The sequence below is a fragment of the Alosa alosa genome, chromosome 3 (genome assembly GCF_017589495.1).
Source record: "Alosa alosa isolate M-15738 ecotype Scorff River chromosome 3, AALO_Geno_1.1, whole genome shotgun sequence".
NCBI lineage: Eukaryota > Metazoa > Chordata > Actinopteri > Clupeiformes > Clupeidae > Alosa > Alosa alosa.
In genome coordinates, this window is record NC_063191.1 from 8,745,814 (window position 1) to 8,761,205 (window position 15,392).

The following is a 15,392-nucleotide window of genomic DNA, read 5'->3' on the forward strand; positions in this document are numbered from 1 at the left end:
CCTTCAGACTTAGACAGTGTCAGAGGAACATCTATGGCTTCTTTTCGAGTCGCCTCCTTGGCCAACGCATCCACCTTCTCATTCCATCTGATTCCCACATGTGCAGGTACCCATAAAAATGACACCTTCACTCCCTTTTTGCCTACATTATTGAATGCCAATAGTAGGCCTATCTCATAAACAATATCCTGCCGCCCCTTTGACATTCCCTTTCCAAGGCTTTTGACTGCAGACCCAGAGTCACTGCATTAACACCTTCCTATCTCGTAGTTGATCCGCCCACTGCACAGCCATCAAGATGGCATATAACTTGTGTTGCCCCCTGCAGGTAACCCCCAGAACCTAGTCAACGTCAGCCGTTTCTCAGACGTAACCCCAGGCCTAGGCAGTTAAGACCCACGATACCCCCTAGAGGTTGTAGATAGCAGGGACCTACTGTCGAGCGAAGTTGCACGTCTTCCCTCTGCGGCGCAGATAACCTATTACTCCTATTTTTAAATATCCCCCTTGGAAGTTGATCGGGCTTCCGTGGTGGATTTATTGAGATGTTTATGAAAAAAGGAGCGACTATGCCTAGGTCTCGAACAGTTGGCTAACGTGCAAAGATGTTTGACCCTAGAGTTTATCTAGAGACACAGGTTATAGGCTACTTCTAGCTCACGTTTTATAAGGATGGAGATTTTATTACCGTTCAGCAGTACTAAAGTCCAACTAACCCAAGTCTTAGACAGAGCAGATGAATAACCAGAAGAAACCAGTTATCTTACCCTCCTGCTGGAATTCGTAGAAAAACCAAGAAAAGACAAATACTGCTTGAAGAATTGGATGCCAAGGTTAAATGAGTTTTTTACTTTTCAGCACTTTGATGATGTTACAAAATGCGGCGTAATATCCACTTGCAGGTTACAATGTTGTAGAAAATGGAAAAAGAGTAAATCCACAAAATAGGAAAATAGTAAATCCAGAAATGAAGAAGAGATTACAATAAAAATGGTAAATCCACAAATGGAGAAAAAAAGAATATAAGGAAAAAAGTAAGTCCTCAAAAAGGGGAAAAAGTCAGCTGATTATCTTCTGCAGTCACTCTCTGTCGGAGTAGCAGGTCTGATATCTGCAACAGGTTCCACGGAGTTTCGGTCCGCGACTCAGCCTGGCACAACGTCCAACACTTTGCTTCTCAACGAATTTCGGAGGACGAATTCTAACAACCGCACGCGACATCATAAAGCAAAAACCCAACGAGTTGAAGGAAGGAAAAAAAGAAGAAGCAGCCCCGATCATTTGGTTCGACCCCTATTTATACTAGCTAGACTTGACCTCCCCCACACATGCATTTGGTTCGACCCCTATTTATACTAGCTAGACTTGACCTCCCCCACACAGGGGCAGACCTGGACACTTTGAGGCCCAAGGCAAAAAGATCCCGAGCCACCCCCCCCCACACACACACACTTTAAAACTAAAACACACTTTTTTTCTGTAATAATGGAACGCTGAGGCATACTCAAATACAACAAATATGTATTGCCATAGATGACAATCAGAAAACATTATTATGAATGGTGTGTGTGTCTGTGTGTAAGTGAGAGAGAGAGAGAGAGAAGGCTAGGGGTTTGGGGTCTCTGTGTGTGAATATACTCTATGTAGCTATGTATGAGAGTCTATGAAAGCTATGTGAAGAAGAGAGGGCGAGAGAGAGAGTGAGAGTGAGTGTATGCGTGCGAACTAAGTGAGGTGTTCGATCTTCCAAAAAGCCGACATCCAAAACAATAAACAGCGTCTGCACTGACCGAATAAACTAGCCATTTTCCGTTTATTTTTTCTTCATTTTTCATGGTCATGTAATAATGTTCAACCGTGAATCTTCTGGGTGGTTTATCTGCATTTTTGGGGAATTCAAAGTTCTTAATTTGCACAGGGCCTTTTTTAACGATTTCAACTCGCTCTGCATCTCTTACGGTGTTTGTCCATAACGCAGGGTCATCACTGATAACTGTAGTGTATGGTGTTAGGGCTACTCACGCACTGGTTTCTGTTTGCACCCAAAGCTTCTTACTGAAATGGGTGTCCATAGCAGCACCACCAGCAGCAGTTCCAAAGCTTCTGCTACTGAAATGGTGTCCGAGCAGCACCACCAGCACCAGTGCGCGACTTCAGCAGTGTTGACCCAAAGCTTCTGATGAAATGGTGTCCCTGAGCAGCACCACCAGCACCAGTGCACCAGTCGCGGACTTCAGCAGTGTTGCACCCAAAGCTTCTGCTACTGAAATCACCACGCGGATCAGCAGTGTTGCACCAAAAATCATCTGAAATGGTGCTCAAGCAGCACCAGCAGCAGAGTGCTTCCAGCAGTGTTAGGACTTCAGCAGTGTTGCACCCAAAGCTTCTCTGCTACTGAAAAGAGCACCAACAGCACCAGTCTTCAAATTGCACCCAAAGCTTTGCTATTGAAATGGTGTCCCAGAAGCACCAACAGCACCAGTGGACTTCCAGCAGCACCCAAAGCTTCTGCTACTGAAATGGCGGGTCTGAAGAGCAGCAACCAGCACCAGTGCGGATTAGCAGTTTGCACCCAAAGCTTCTGCTACTGAAATGGTGTCCAAAGCAGCACCAACAGCACCAGTTTCAGCAGTGTTGCACCCAAATCTGCTACTGAAATGGTGTCCCCAGAGCAGCAGCACCAGCACCAGTCCTCCAGCAGTGTTTTCTGCTACTTTTTGTTTCATCAGCAGTGTTTAAAGCTTCTGCTACTGAAATGGTGTCTGTAGCAGCACCACCAGAACGGACTTCAGCAGTGACAGTGATCTTGTCCTCACGGTTTCACTCAGATCAACATCATCATCATCATCATCATCATCAGTAGAATAGGGCTAAGTGCAAGAGCTATCCAAATTACTTTCTTCTGTGGAAGAATTCTTCGACTGGAAGAAGTTGGTTAATTTAGGCAATTTCTTTCTAAATTCTTCCTCCTCCCTTTTTTTTTTTTTTATCACTTCCACTCTGGAAACGCTTTCATGGCTGCTGTCAATCGTCCACACCTCACCAAGACCTCGCTCAGATATGGTGACAGGAAGCGGACCTGCAGTCATTTGATTTTATGATGAGTTTATGAGCAATCATGAGGCAAAATATTTTTCAATCTTTATTATGGATTAGAATATATTGTTTGGATGCGGTGATCATTTATTTAAAAAAAATAAATAAATAATACGAAATACGATAGGGGGTGGCCGAGGCCCCATGCAGGCAATTGCCTGACCATGCCTAATGGCAGGTCCGCCCCTGCCCCCACAAATTCCTAAGGCAAATCAATCCTACTTTCCCACGACAGTTTAGAACCTTTTAGAAGTTCCCACGATAGCTGGGAATATTCTCACGGTAGCTGGGAATATAGCTGGGAATATTCTCACGATAGCTAATACATTCTAGAAGTCACTGATCTTAACCAACAATTTAAAATGACACACATTACTTCTCCGGGTTACATTTCGGAGATGCTACATTACATTCAGGTTTACAGATAGTTTCCAGAGGTTACACAAACAGTTTACATTCAATGACAATTATAACAATGTGACACATTACATTTAACAACATACACTTACAGTCATCAAGAGAGTTCAGTTACATTCTTACAGGTTACAAACACTTATGGCACTTAATGCAATCTGGATACATTCATTTAAACAGTTTTGAGACATACAATTCTTTACATGCATAATTCCCTAGACTTTACAAGGTCAGGCTACTAAAGTACTTGTATTGATACATTTCATTCATGGCACTTTATTATTTATTATGAGGTCATTGTTTGCAGTTATGGTTCATTTTCCATTCTTTTATTCACATTCAATAATCATCAACTATTTCTGAGGTCAGGGTAATCTGGTTCAGTAATCCAACACATTGTTCATCATCTGTTACAACACATTCATCCACTTCCACACTTTCAGGTGAACTTAATTCAATAGTAGGTTGCAAGGTCATTGGTTTAACATTACGATTCAATTACTGGTCAGTTTCTTTCCTAATTTGCCTAATCATATTTCCTAGATCAGAGAGATTACCTTTATAGCTAGCGCTGAATCTAGCCTTTCTGCGTTTTCGCCTTGTAAGACGTATTGATTTTGTGCTACCGCTCTGTGGTCCATACGGTTGGTGTTCAGGCAACACGTCAAACTCAACTGTGAACACATGTAATGAATCAGACGTTCTTTTTGAGCCATGAACCTTCATTTTCGGAACAAAAAAGGCTGCTCCAGTAACCCCTGACTCCTGATCCTTCGACCCATCAGTGAATATTAAAACACAGTCAAGGTATCTTTCTTCTAAATGACAGTGAAAACTATACACTAACTCCACTTCAGGATCATTTTCCTTAATTTCAAGTAGTGTCAGGTCAATTTCTGGAACATGTAGCTGCCACACAGGAATCACAGGCCATATTACTGTTGAGCAAAAGGAACAATGTAGAACATTCATATCTCGCGCCACAGATTCTCCAGTCCACCCAAAACTCGGCAAATCTGCCACCACACTCTCCCAGCTTGGCTCAATAACAGTTCTCACAGGATGATCGGGTCGCTGACCCATCAGATTCACCCAATAGTTGGCCTGCAACTGTCTTCTCCTCACCCCCAGAGGCATTTCCCCAGTAATCACTTGCAAGGCGCACACAGGAGAGGACCGCACAGCTCCAGTACATGTTCTCAATGCAGTAGCCTGAACTACATCCAGCTTGGCCAGCACAGATGCTGCCGCAGAGGCATACACCAAACATCCATAGTCGATTCTCATCCTGATCAAGTATATATAGATCAATTTCAAAGAGGCCAAATCAGCACCCCACTCTTTCCCAACAAGACACCTCATTAAATTCAGAACAGTTTTACACTTGTCTACTACCCTGGAGATATGAATTCTCCACGAAGTCTAGTGTCAAAAAAACACACCCAAAAAACAAGGCACCCTCTCCACAGGACAGTTGTACAGTTGCAGTTTCAGACTATCGTGATACTTTCTTCCTCGAAAAAAAACATTGCCTTCGTCTTCTCCACTGAAAATCTAAAGCCCCACTTCCTACCCCAGTCCTCCACAGTTGTTAGAGCTTCCTGAACTCTCTTCAAAGTGTGTTTCACATTTCTCCCTCTTTTCCACAAACTACCGTCATCAGCAAAGAAGGACTGTCCAATATCGGGCTGTACTTCAGAAAAAAAATATCATTAATCATTATATTGAATAGGAGGGGCTGACCACACCCCTCGCGGAGTTCCATTTTCAACTAAGCAACGCCTTGATATGTCCTTTCCCTATCTTAACCTGGATGCTGCAGTTATTTAAAAAGTCCATTACCCAGTTGAAAAGGTTCCCCCCAATACCTAGCATATGCAACTTGATCAAGAGGTCCCCCACCCAGAGCATATCGTACGCTTTTTCAACGTCCAAAAATACAGCCACAACAATTTTTTTATGTATTTGAGCTTTTCTAATTTCATTCTCGAGACACAAAACAGAGTCGATTGTATTCCGACCCTTTCTTGAACCCACTCTGATATCTAGACAACAACCCCTTTCTTCAACAAAGTACATTAATCTTTTCATTGACCAGTCTTTCCATCAGCTTACCTAACTGTGAGGTTAACGCTATTGGTCGGTAGTTTACAGGGTTAGAAGGATCTTTGCCAGGTTTTCTGATGGGTACAATGACCGCCTCTTTCCATCCTGGAGGAATGCATCCCTCCTCCCACACCCTATTATATAATTTCAAGATTGCCATCCATCCTTCATCGCTCAAATGTGATAACATTTTATAACAAATTTCATCCTGTCCAGGGGCTGAATTCCTGCACCTCTCCAACGCATTCTTAAGTTCCAACAACGTAAAGGGAACATTATGTTTATCCTGCAATTTCTCCTTCTTCTGAATAACCTCACCAAAAAGTGCCATTGTCTCCTCTCTACCTCTCCTTTCCTGATCTGAGAGATTATCAGAGCTATGGACCTTGCTCAAAGTCCTCACCATCATTTCTACCTTCTCAGCATCAGATACAGCCAGCAGGTCACCATCTGAAAGAATTGGATAGTCCCACCCCCTCCTATTACCCTCCATTTTCTTAATCATACCCCACACCTCAATAATATCCACACTATTACCTATTGTACTGCAGTAATCCCTCCAGTAAGACCTCTTACTTTGCCTGATGACCCTCCTAACTACAGCCTGTGCCTGCTTATATTCAATCAGACGTTGAAAGTTATGTGTCCGTCTCAGCTATCTAAAAGCCCTTTTCCTGGCATTCTCACATTCCTTATTCCACCAAGGAACTGCATTTCTAGCCATCTTCCCTGAACTTTTTGGGATTGACTCCATGGCAGCCATATAAATCCTCCTGCACACCTCACCCTCATGCCCCTCCACATTATCCGTGCTTGTAACAGACCTAAGAAACAGGTCACTTAAGTCCCTAAATCTTTCCCAATCTGCCTTTTCAAAAACCCACCTTCCAGCCCTCCCACCTGGCCTAAAGCTGACATCAATATCCAAAGTACATACAACCGGATAATGATCACTCCCAATACTCTCTCCATGAACTTCCCATTCACACCTTGACGCTAACCCACTAGATGAGAGAGTGAGATCCAGCACTGATTCATGCCCCGTTCTAACATCAAACCTTGTGCCCCTACCATCATTTAAACAAATCAAGTTCCTTTCACTCAGCAGCTCCTCAATCACCTGTCCATTACTATCAGTGCTATTTCCTCCCCACAAAGTACTATGAGCATTAAAGTCTCCAGTCCAAACCACATTTCCCCTATCCTGTCTTTCAATTTCCACTAGCTCATCAAGATCTAACCGTTTGCAAGGGTTATAATAATTTATGATAACCATCCTCCTTGAACCCACCCATGGGGGCGGTGGTAGTGTAGCGGTTAAGGAGCTGGGCTAGCGTGCAGTAGCCTGAAAGTTGTCGGTTCAATTCCCAGCTTCCACCGTTGTGCCCTTGAGCAAGGCACTTAACCCCAAGTTGCTCCGGGGACAATGTAGTCCCTTGTAATATAGTTGACATTTGTAAGTCGCTTTGGCTAAAAATGCATCAGCCAAATGTAATGTAATGTAATGTAATATTTCCACCACCACATATTCCTGTACCTGCCCAAGGCCCAAAACCCTATATGGTATTCCCCGTCTTACAAATGTAGCGCAACCCCCTCCAATTCCCCCCATCCTATCCCTTCTAACAATTATGTAATCAAACAAAACAAAATCAAATCTAGGTTGAAGCCATGTTTCCTGAATACATATTACATCTGGTTTTACTGTCATATCCTCCACAACCTTTTTAAACTCTTGACCATTCGTAAGCAGACTTCTTGCATTCCATTGTAAAATAATCATGAGAGCAAAGTGCTCACCCTTGGCTTACACTCTCCTGGCTTGGAGGGATCATACAGAGACCATCCCTCACTTCCTCCCACTTTAGTCCCACCATACCCAGATGCTGAACCGCTGCCTTTGTAATAATTTGGATCCTCTCAGTTTTCGACTTTACCTCTGCTGTCGCATTGATCACCCCTGCAATAAACGTTACCAGGTCCATTTTCTCCCCCCAGCCATACTCCTTCACAGGGCGAGCCACAGTACTCCCGGCCCCACCTCTAACCACTGGCAAATCCTTACCAGCAGGTCCGGCTTGGTCAACTCTTCTCACCGACTCTGCATAGGACACTTTATTTTTCCGCTTCACATTATGAATTTTGTTTCTCTTTTCATAATCGCGCAGCCCCAGTACACTGCACTGTGTGCCCCTCCACAATTACAACACTTTGGGCTTGTTCCCTCACCATATTGTCCATACTCATGAGCTCCCCCACATTTTGCACATGTTTGCACTCCTTTACACACCTTAGCATCATGACCAAATTTCTGACATTTAAAACATCTCAAAGGTTTATGTATGAACTCCCTCACTCGATATCTCATGTAACCCAAGTAGAGCTCAGTGGGAACTTCTCTAGTACTGAAATGAATCAAAATCGACTCTGTCTCCTTTTTCTCAGCTCCCCTAGTCAATTGTGTTGCACTCTCAACAGCCCTACATTTCTCTTTCAGATTCTTAACCAACTCACCCATCTGCATTGTCAGAGGAATTCCGTATATCACTCCTTTACTCCCTTCACTACCAACTCTCACCACTTTCACAACTTTCGCCTTCCCAACACATTGCAACCTGCCAGCCTTCACAACCTGCTCCTCAGACACACATCCAATCAACAAATTACCATCCTCCAACACTCTAGCATTTTGTATTATCCCAATCTGACTCTTGAGCACATTCGTCAATTTCATCGGATCCATATTTTTAACGCCACCATTTTCAAACCTCACAACCACAAAGGAACATTTCTCCCTGTCACTTTCACTGCCCTCTTCTCTAGACCTCTTCAATCTCCTCAACCGCCATTCCTGACTATCCACCTCTATACCCTCCATATCCTCTCCCTGCCTCCCCGCCATGGCAGAGAACTAAGAAGAGTATCGTATACCGGACCTATACAGGCCGTCGGCCAACACCCTCACAAAATTCTCCACTCACAGCCTAACCCTACTCTAATCAAATCAAAGAACAAACAAAATCAAAAAAAAAAAAAAAAAAAAGGGGCAATGAACGTGATTAAACGCGAACTTTCACAGGACAGTGTGCCGAACGTACTCGAGAACCCGCGTCTCATCTCCAGCACAACATTAGGCTACAAGAAACGTCATATTATTTGCTGAAAAACAGAGGGGGAGGGGGGAGGGGCTATCTGACATGCACGCTACACGCACGGAGAGTGTCACAGGCTACTGGCAGTCAAGCGAGCGGGTGTGTGTCAACGACAATGGTAAGTTAGGGCTGTCTGCCAATACATAGCCTATCCCATAAAAGGCCAGAGTAAAACATTGTGATATTCCCTTTGCCCTTCAGCATACATGTTTGCCCCTTTTTTGTGGTTTGTAGATCAGCTATGCCACCCAAAAATACGAAACTTTTACATTATTCAGTCTAGGCAAAATAACTAGCCATACAAACTGGCAACTGGTGACCAGGCTTTCAAATGCGGATTTTACTGTGTAAAATAGCATTAGCTGTTAGGATATTACCCAGGATATTGTCACAGCTAAACCTAGCTTCTGTAATCTTCCAACCAAAGTTAGGAGTCATGTTGTGTGCCGGGTGTCAAGGATGTGCCGCAGGGACAGTCGCATATAGGCACAGAATAGAAGTCACCATCACTGACTGTTAGGCTAATTGGGCTACCAATCTTGCAGTCGCAATAAACAATGGATCCGAGACATTTTCCTGTTCCTATATTCTGTTTATGTACGCTAATGTAATGTAGCCTGCACAATGCAAAGAAATAAAAGATAAACTGTTGCATTTCCATACTCATAGAAATGAACATTGCGAGACACTTATCTCTTCTATCTCATTCCAGAAAAAAATTCATTGACTTGTTAGTTTTTTGAACATTTATTTTATCTAATGACATTGCAAACATGATTAATTGAATCCACATATCCTTGCACTTGCAAAACTATTTTTTCACTAGCCTAAAACTGTGAGACTGAAAGCTAATTGCGTTCACGTTCCTCTTAAACTGACAAGCACTCAATTAGATTTACACACCACAAGTGATGATATTAAAGCCCCCCTGTGTAAGAAATTCTCCCATCTAGTGGTTAGGAGTTATATAGCAACCAACCTCTCAAGCGCTGCCTCGTTTAGAACTACGGGAGCCGTCACACATCAAAACTGATACTAGTTCTGGAGTCCTAGCACGTTGAAGCATAAACTTCTCTCTGAAAGCGTAACTCTCGCCAAAATGCACCCTAGGGTGTTTTGTGAATGTACACGAGTCAAACTTAAAGACAAGCATAATTATGTCTGAAGCGCCACTTTCAAGATTGTCCGTGTTGTGGAGTTTTGAATGGGAACTATTTTTTGATACATGATCGCGTCAAAATCGCTATTTTTAAAACACTAAGAAGGCTCGACACAGCATGAAACTTCGATCGAAGTATCATCAGTGTCTCTACACATGAACTCGATCATTGAGAACATTGTTCGTGTACACAGTGTTCACTAAAAGAAAGGTTTTGAACAACTCACTTGGGTTTTGTGCTCGCTGCCATCAGTCAAGGAGTGAGTTGTCCAAAACCTTTTTTTTTAGTAAACTATGTGCACACTAACAATGTTCTCAATGCTCAAGTTCATGTGTAGAGACACTGATGATACTTCGATTAAAGTTTCACGTTGTGTTGAGCCTTCTTAGTGTTTTAAAATAGCGATTTTGACACATCAAAATAGTAGGCTATACGACTCCCATTCACGAAAGTTTGACTCGGGTACATTGACAAAAACGCCCTAGGATGCATTTTGGCGAGAGTTACGCTTGAATAAGCAATAACAACATATTCATAACATTCTGTGTACAATTTTATTGCCATTGCTTGTGTGCAATGCCAATGCAACTCTTTCGTACCGAGCTAGCTAGCTATCGTTAGCACAGTAAACGGAAAGTGAATGGGAACGGCTAGGTAGTAGGCTACTGCAGCTAAGGACTTTGGTTAAACTATATTGTTGCAAACTAAACTGAAATAACACGTTCAGCAACTTTGTGGTCTATTAGTCCTAGCATAACTATGTTAGGTTAGGTTGTCAACTGTCTCTGGGTCTAGAAACTAGAGATCAAGTGAGTTGGTGACAGATCATGAACAAAGTTATTTCTCTTTATTTATTTCGTTGGAAAATACAATGTCAATGTCGGACTGTTAGGAAGATATGACTTGTAGAAAATGGGCTCGTAACTTACATTGCTAAATGTAGGGAAATTCTGCAAATGAATCAAGCTAATGTTTTTCTATGCATCCAGGCGCCAAAGACTGAGCTGTATTTAGCATGTTATGTCCCTTGCTGGCCACGGTATTTTAACATGGCGCATGTACATGGCTATTAAGCCCTGTGCTATGTAGATTTAAATGAGGATTTCTAAGCCAATAGGTATGCTTCGAATTGGTGGTGGTCATAATTAAACATGAATGAGGCCACATTTATGAATGGTAAATGTTGATTTAGTTAACAAACAACTGAAAACGTTACACAGGGGGGCTTTAAAGACAAGTGTAGCCTAATCATTTAAATATCAATATTATGTATTCAAATTACTAAATATGTTTAGCTATTAGTAATCATGCAGATCATAAAATACTATAAATAATTAACAATATAAGTTTATAGTTTATATGAATTCCAAAATAGCCTATGACAACCATCACTTTCTATGAGTGTGTGTGTGGAGGGTCAATCAAATTCTATGATTGCCACTGATGTGAATGATCTCATGAATCACACAAACCAAATACATTTTTTTAAAAATCGCAATAGTATCGAAATCGAGATTCTTCACTTGCTATTGGTATTGAAACAACTAGATGTACCGCATAGCGGTACAAAATATGACCGCCGCTCAGTCCTGTACATCCATTCCGCGAAAATAAATCACACTTCAATTTGTCTCCATCTTTTACTCCATCCCCCACTCTTGAAACTTTTGTGTATGCTTGTTTGGCATGCCTGAGTGTGTGTGTGCGGCTGCACAGAAAGTAGCCTACTGGTGCTGAAAAGGTGAATAGATTGTAGAATAGCCAAAGAAGATGTAGCATTGTTATAAAACCTTTACAATCTCTAAACATCTATCACAAGTAGGGCAGGTCATCACAGTTCATCCATTGCAACTGGATTGATGAAAGGTCACTTACACCTGTAGGCTACATTGTATTTGGGAAAAGCAAAAGGTATCAGCATAATGTTATTTATTTATTTATTTATTTAATTTTTATGTATTTATAAACAAAAACATCTCTGTCAGTTCCATGCTGTTTTCAACAGCTATCAAAACAAAGGTCATTTTTGGATGGATGGATTTTTGTGAATGTTTCTTCTTCTACATAAGATTTTAGTCATCTTTAGTTCATGTAATACTTTATTGTCAATGCACAAATTAAGTAACAGTAGTCTGAAACGTTATTGTTAATGCACAAATTAAGTAACAGTAGTCTGAAACGAAATGCTGTTTTACATCTAACCAGTGGTGCAAATAACTGACATGTCCAAATGGGCCTTGATGAAATGCGTCGCTAGACTGTTCATACACATTTTAACGGGCCAAAGTTGAAGAGCTTTTGTCCGTTATTGTTCGTGCAAATATAGGCTGATTCATGTTCCCTTGCATTGTGTAACTGAGGTCCATGGCTAGTCTGGCTTTCATCAGACCAAGCTCAATCTTTTAAGAAATCAAAAATAAATAGGGGGCAGATCAGGCTGGGTTCACCCAGCCTAGTCCATAGGCACCGATATTGTTTAATTTTCAGATTGAGATATACACGCTCTGGCTATTCTAAATGCAAAAATGCATTAGGGAGTTATGACAAAACTGTAACTAACAAACTAGATCCTAATAGAAAGCGGTTAGCTTCCCTAAGCTACAGGTAGGATTATAAGGTAGGCCTATTTACAACATAAATTGTCAATAGGCTATGCTGGCGACACAAATAAAATCTCCTTTGGAAACCAATGGCTTACGACTTACAGTATCAAGCGGAACTTAAACTGCCATATCGTGCTTAAAAGTTGTAATAACATTCATGCAGTTCCATGAGTCAAGGAAAGCGAATGAAGTAGCCACTTCTAAATGGGACCTACTACACAGTAGCTTAAGGTGTGTTGCTAAAAGCAGCCATAATGAAATGAAGGTGTCATTGTTTGGATACTTCACGTGCGTGCTTTTTAATTTCACAGACTACAACTACCAAGCTGGAATCAAAGCACATCGATTCCCCTCTCACACCCTGCACGCACTTAAAAACTAAATAAACAGGCTCTCAGTCTCACGCATGTATAGGCAAAACTGTATCAGACCGATTAACGTTGGTAAATCTTCCATTGCACAGAATGATTTTGTAGCACGTGCAATAAATGACAGTCGAAAGATACAAACAGTGCTGCTATCAATTTGCTTGGTATAACCCGATTTATAGTTTTCTACAAATGCAATCAATCAAATGGGCCTCCATCACTCAACCAACGCTAACGGTAACATTACCTAGGTCCTTATTGATATTACAAGATTAACATTACCTGCAGTAAAACCAAGCATGTCCGTTAAAACATCCTCACTTACACTTCATGTGAACATCATCCTGTCCTTATTAGATGTTCGCTGCGGTAAATTACAGTCCTTGTAGGAAGTGTCCATTATTTTTTTCTTCCAAAAAAATTACGTCTCACTGCAACGATGCGCCATCTAGTGGACAAACGACTACTTATCGCCAATACTGAAAATGCAGCCATGATGATGATGATGAATATTTTGGCTTTCTTTTGATCCTATTGAATTTGTAATTATGTATCGGCCGTTCTAATACCGATAGTATGTGGGTGCCTGTGTGTGTGCATGTTTATATGTGTGCACCGCCATTTACAGGCCAATGAGTGTACAGTCACTAAATGTACACATAACCTAATTTTTAGCCCCCATGGATGAAATTCTACGAAACTTGGCATACCCCAGACCCCCAGAGAATGCCAGGTCAATCATACACATAAAATTTTGTGCAGTTCTGAACATCTTAACTGAAGATAGGGCGATTAAAGCAGAATAATATTGCATTTTCATTTTGACCGGGCGGGGGGGGCAAATCACAAATGAGTGGTTATGAGCCAGGTTGATGTGGGCCCTTGAGACCAACATACCATAAAAGATTCACAGAGAACTGTGTCTGCCCTACCCTCCTTCGGGGTCCAGTCCAGCGGGGGCTGCAGATCAAACTAAAAAAACGATGGTTCCATGCTATCCATGTGGGGTTACATGCCCACCAAGTTTTGTGTACCCGGTCTTTCAGTGTCGGGAATCCTTGTTGGTGTACGCCACTAAATGTACACATAAATTATTTTATTGTAAGGCCCCCATGAACGAAAGTACACAAAACTTGGCATGCATTCAGAGGGTGTCATAATGATCCTACACTTTTAATTTCGTGCAGTTTTGACCTTGTCAGCCAGAGATATTGAGATGAAAACACCTAATTTTTGCTTTTAATTTTTAACTAGGTGGCGCTATACATGAAATAAGTGGTAATGGGATGGGTTGACATGCCCCTTAAGACCAACATACAAAAAGGTGGACCTCCTAGGCCCCACGGTTCTCGAGATATTCACAGAAAACTGTCTCCGGCCACCTACAGGCCAGTTGGTGTATAGTAACATAAATTAATTTATTGTGTGGCCCCCATGAACAAAATTCCACGAAACTTGGCGTGCATTCAGAAGGTGTCAAAATGATCCTACACTTCCAATTTCGTGCAGTTTTGACTATGTTAGGTCACAGATACCTACAATTACAACACCTCATTTTTACTTTTTGTGTTTAACTAGGTGGCGCTATACATGAAATGAGTGGTTATGGAATGGGTTGACATGGCCCCTTGAGATCAACATACAAAAAAAAGGTGGTCCTCCTAAACCTTACAATTCTCGAGATATTCACAGAAAACTGTGTCTGCCCTACCCTCCTTTCGGGGGTGCAGTCCAGCGTGGGGGCTACAGATCAAAACGAAAACGATGGTTCCATGCTATCCATGTGGGGTTACATGCCCACCAAGTTTTGTCTACCCGGTCTTTCAGTGTCCGGGAATCATTGACGGAAATTTGGGCATGCGAAAAAGAAAAAAAAAAAAAAAAAAAAAAAAAAAAAAAAAAACCTATATCCTATATGACCGCCCGCCAGCTGCTTGGGCGGTCATAATAATGTTGGTATTGTGACAACAGGAGTTGTGAATGTGTCCCCACCAAAGCTGAGACCAAACCTACACCCTTGGATACTACAACCCACATCATTACAGTTGCATTAATGAATCCCTTATGGAAATATCAACAGGGAAATAGTTGCATTAATGAATCCCTTATGGAAATATCAACAGGACTCAATAATGATACTACAACCCACATCATTCCAGTTGCATTAATGAATCCCTTATGGAAATATCAACAGGACACAATAATGATACTACAACCCACATCATTCCAGTTGCATTAATGAATCCCTCATGGAAATATCAACAGGACACAATAATGATACTACAACCCACATCATTCCAGTTGCATTAATGAATCCCTTATGGAAATATCAACAGGACTCAATAATGATACTACAACCCACATCATTACAATTGCATTAATGAATCCCTTATGGAAATATCAACAGGACTCAATAATGCTGTTTCATATTCATCCCTTTTTATACCCAACCTGCCTAACAGGTAGCTAACAGGAAGTAAAAAAGAGAAATGT